General features: G+C 40.6%; 1 pseudogene; it reads right to left on the bottom strand.

The window, feature by feature from the left end:
• Positions 1 to 618: 618 nt before the first annotated feature.
• Positions 619 to 4,134, bottom strand: LOC100592251 (annotated as a pseudogene).
• Between the last annotated feature and the right edge of the window lie 1,265 nt (positions 4,135 to 5,399).

Raw genomic sequence — 5,399 nt, forward strand, 5'->3', positions numbered from 1 at the left:
GTCTCCTGTTCACCATCTAATCAGACACCCTTAAAGTAATTCCAGCAAAGTGTCTAAGAAATTCATGGATCATCCTTCAAAGCACATCAGGAAAAGTGCCAATATAGTGGATGGGTTCAAGCGAGTCTCCTGCCTCAGCCTCCCGAGTAGGTGGAGTAGGGACTACAGGTACACTCCATCATGCCCAGCTAATTTTTGTATTTTTAGTAGAGATGGGGTTTCACCATGTTGGCCGGGATAATCTCGATCTCTTGACCTCATGATCTGCTGCCTCGGCCTCCCAAAGTGCTGGGATTACAGGCATGAGCCACCGTGCCCAGCCTTATTTAAACTTTTGAGATAATAAAACAATACAGGAGTGGGAACCCTTGTGAATTTTTTTTCTTATTTTGGTTAACAAGATCATTAATACTTTATAAACTTTATACATGTGGCACACTGTAAGGTTTAAAGAATAAAAAAAGCAAGATAGCTCCCTAAAACACTTGAAATAAGAAATAGTGCATTATAATAGCTTTTACTGGCACAAAGTTCCTTACATTTCAAGCAAGTTGAAATTCAACCCTCATTATTCACAAGGACTCCAAGTAAGCCAGTTTATAAACAAGCACGGGCACCCTACAGATGGCTCTTTCTTACTAAGGAGTTCTTGGGATAAACGTGTTTACACTTTGAACAGTCACGTAGATATCATAAAGATGGTGATTGGATATCACTATTCAGTGAAACTGCTTGCCTTCCTTCATGATTTCTTCAGCCTTTTGTTTGTTTGTTTGTTTGAGACGGAGTCTTGCTCTGTCGCCCAGGCTAGAGTGCCATGGCACCATCTCGGCTCACTGCAAGCTCCATCTGCCAGGTTTGAGCAGTTCTCCTGTCTCAGCCTCTTGAGTAGCTGGGACTACAGGCGCCTGCCACCACGCTCGGCTAATTTTTGTATTTTTAGTAGAGACAGGGTTTCACCATGTTGGCCAGGCTGGTCTCGAACTCCTGACCTCAGGTGATTAACCTGCTTCGGCCTCCCAAAGTGCAGGGATTACAGGCCTGAGCCAGCACGCCCGACCCAGTCTTTCTTTTCAGTAGAAAAAAGATTTTCTAAAAAGTCTGAATCTTCCAAGTGTAGCTCATCAACTGGAAAAAGCTGGACCTTCCTATCAGCAGTTAACAAGGTGATGGGCAGCCATCTTTTCCATCCTTCTAATGTACCATCCAACCACAATTTGTGCAAGTCAGGGAGAGAGGCCAAGTTTTCAAGTCTTCTTATTTCATAGAACTGTGGGGGTGCCAACCACATTTCTTTTGATAAGAAACTCTCAGCTGCAACTGACAGAGATGACCACTGGCAGCCCGCCACCTTGGCCAAGTCAGGGTAAACCGACAGCTGCTCGAGGAGGCAACGCAGTAAGGAGGCCGTGTGGGAGTGATGAGTGGCAGCGTGCATGAAAGGTGTGAGCCAGGCACTCCCCTCCTGCAGTGCCCAGATGTCGGGCGTGCAGTCAAGGTGCAGGCACAGCCACAGGAAGGGGCGCGGGTCCCGGTGCAGGCAGGCTGGGGTTGCCAGGCAGCGAGGCCCCTAGGCAGCTTGAGGGCAAGGCCAGGCCCTGGCGTAGGTCAGTTGGGGCGGCCCTGGGCCAAAGCAGCAGCATGCCTACCTCCTCCAAGCGGCATTTGCTTTTAAGATGTCAATCTATCAGTACTTTAAGATTTCAAAGTGAAAATATTCATAGCTTTCTGGTCAAAATAAAAATTCCAGATGTTCCCTGGGCCAAAAAAATGTACAAATGCAAATTAAAAGCACAATGAGATATCACCTCACACTTGTTAGAATGGCTATTATAAAAAAGACAAAAGATAAGTGTTCATTGAAAACGTAGAAAAAAGGGAACCCTTGCACACTGTTGGTAGGAATGTAAATTAGTGCAGTCATTACAGAAAACAATATGGCTGTTCCTTAAGAAAATTAAAATAGAACTACTATATGGTCCTCAATTCCGCTACTAGATATATATCCAAAGGAGACGAAACTCATGTGTTGAAGAGATATCTGCACCCCCATGTTTGTTGCAGCATTACTCACAGTAGCAAGCTATGAAATCGACCCGAGTGGCCATCAACAGATGAATGGATAAAGAAAATGTATGTATACACAATGGAATACTATTCAGCCATGAAAAAAACAAAGAAATTCTGTTATATGTTACAACGTGGATTAACCTGGAGGACATTATGTTAGGTAAAATAAGGCACGGAAAGACAATACTGTATAATCTCACTCGTGTGGAATCTAAGCAAGTTGAACTCGTAGAAGAAGAGTAGAATGGTATTTATCTGAGGCTAGAGCTATTGGAGGTGGCAAGGAGGTGATGTTGGACAAAACCGAAATTTCAGTTACATAGGAGGAATACGTTCAAGGGATCTATTGTACAACATCATGACTATAGTTAATGATATGTTACATTTCTGAAAAATGCTAAGACAGTGGATATTATATGTTCTCACCACAAAAATGATAACTGTAAGTAACATGTATGTCAATTAGATTTAGTTATTCCACAATGTATATATACTTTAAAACTCATGCTATATGTGATAAATACATACCATTTTGTCAATTAAAAAATATATAAAAGGCATATATTTCCCTGACTAAATCTTAAGTTTCTTACTCAGCTCTGAGCTCCTTGAGGGTAGGAATGTGTCCTAGTTATGGTGACATCCCTGATCCTCGCAGGGTACTGACTGCAGAAGAAAGGAAGAGGAAGGAGAAAAGGAAGGAAAGGAAACTTCTGTCAGTTACAAAGAATTAATGTAATAGAAAGGAACACTTCAAACAAGAGTGAGAGATGATGGCAGAGAGTGATCCTTTAAATGCTGGAGCCACTTTTATCTTTCTTCCTCCAATATGTTCCTTTTTTTTTTTTTTTTGAGACAGAGTCTCACTCGTCACTCAGGCTGGAATGCAGTGGTACGATCTCAGCTCACTGCAACCTCTGCTTCCCAGGCTCAAGTGATTCTCCTGCCTCAGTCTCCTGAGTAGCTGGGATTACAGGTGCCCACCACCATGCCCAGCTAATTTTTGTATTTTTAATAGAGACAGGGTTTCACCATGTTGGCCAGGCTGGTCTTGAACTCCTGACCTCAGGTGATCCACCCACCTTGGCCTCCAAAGTGCTGGGATTACAGGTGTGAGCCACCATGCCCAGCCCCTGTCTTCTTAGGGATATTTTTTTTCTGGCCTCCAACACATGTTAGGGCCTCCCATCTGAATTTCATAACTTTGTGGAATCATTTTACTGTAGTAAAGAGAGCAACATGGAATGCCAAGGAGTCTCGCCTGGGGGCGTCCCTTATTCCTGTGCCTCTTGTGACTTGGGGGAAAGTCAGGCATCTTTTTGTGGTTTAATTTCCCAGAGAATTATCCTCATGAGGCACAGGGACACTGGATAAATATATGTAAAGAAATTAAAGCTTTTTAGATTAAAAAAAAAAAAGCCAAGCCAGGACGAAGTCTTATTATGGATGATACATTTGATGCACATTACTGAAAATGGGGTCATTTGTGGGCAATGCAAATGATTTTTGTCCTGATAACAATTTCATGATGCTAATTTAAAAAATATTCTTAGAGCCTCAATTAAAAATAAATGCATTTCTTTGACTTTTATGTTTTAAAAGAAGCCTAATTTTAAGAATATAGTTGATGATTAATTACACTGCCCTTTTTCATAGACCTGATAATAAAACACTGTACTTCCCCCCATACTTATGAAAATAATTACAGCACTCAATTTTAGAATAATTTTTCCTAGACCTTCTTTCAAAAGCAAATGTACTTTCATTGCTAGTTATACCTTACACTTACAGTGTAATCATAAGTAATTAATTAGTTAAGATTTCCTCTTAGGAGTGACACTTCTTTGTGTGGCTTTAGAAAATAATGAATTAATCATTTTTAAGGGCTGACTATATAACAAGGGGTTATTGTTGTGGATTTCAATAAAGAGGTGTGGTTTCCATATTCTAAATGTCTGTATATTCCTCATACCCATTGTCTTCCTGGGTTTCCTCTCTTGGTGAAGGGCATTACCAGCCTTCACGGAAATCTGGAGCCACCAGAGATTCTTTCCTTTTACTCATCCCAAACATCAGTTATCAGGTCCTGCAGATTCTTTCTTCTTGTCATCTCTTCTCTCCATCCCCTCTTCTCATTCCCAGTACTATTGACATAGTTCAGACTCTTATCAGCTCTTGTTCGGACGGGTAGGCTTTTTTTTTTTTTTTTTTTTTTTTTGACAGAGTCTCGCTCTGTCGCCCAGGCTGGAGTGCAATGGCACGATCTCGGCTCACTGCAAGCTCCGCCTCCCGAGTTCACGCCATTCTCCTGCCTCAGCCTCCCGAGTAGCTGGGACTACAGGCGCCCGCCACCATGCCCAGCTAATTTTTTGTATTTTTAGTAGAGAAGGGGTTTCACCGTGTTAGCCAGGATGGTCTCGATCTCCTGACCTCGTGATCCGCCCATCTCGGCCTCCCAAAGTGCTGGGATTACAGGCGTGAGCCACTGCGCCGGGCCTAGATGGGCAGGCTTTTTATGGCACGTCCCCTTCAGCAAACTGATGTGTTCAAATGCTCCAATAATTTATATTTGATGAAATTATGAGATTAAGTACATGCACTATTTGTCTAATATTTTATACATTTCAAATATAAATTTTAGAAGATGAGATAATGAAACAATAGTGTTTTAGAAACTGTATTTATTAACAGCACAAAAACAGTTTCCCATGAATTACAGAAATTTGTCAATGCTCTTGATAATTATTAAACATCTTACTTTTTTAAAAAGAGAAAACAAATTTTAATTTTTTAATTTATTTTTTAGATAGCCTTATTAAGATATAATTGATATACAAAAAACTAAGCATATTAAGTATGTGCAGTTTGAACTGTGGACATGTGCATCCACCTGTGAAACCATCACCATAGTCAAGGTAACAGACATATCCATCACCTCCAAAAGTTTCTTTGCATCTTTTGTGTGTGTGTATGTGGTGGTAAGCACATTTAATATGAGATCTATCCTCTTAATGGATTTTTAAGGGCATAACACAGTATTGTTGACTGTGTTGACTTATAGGTACTATGCCATATGGTAGATCTCTACAACTAATTCATCTTGTATAACTGCTTCTATGAGTTTGATTATTTTAGATGGCCTCATATCAGTGGAATCAATAGGTGAATTAACAAAGTGTGGTATTTATACACACACACATATGCAAAATGCAAAGTGGAATTTTATTCAGCCTTTAAAAAGAAAGAAATCCTGTTATTTTTGACAACATGGATTATCCTGGAGGACATTATGCCAAGTGAATAAGCTAGTAAGAAAAGGACAAATATTG

Source organism: Nomascus leucogenys, chromosome 3, assembly GCF_006542625.1.
Source record: "Nomascus leucogenys isolate Asia chromosome 3, Asia_NLE_v1, whole genome shotgun sequence".
NCBI lineage: Eukaryota > Metazoa > Chordata > Mammalia > Primates > Hylobatidae > Nomascus > Nomascus leucogenys.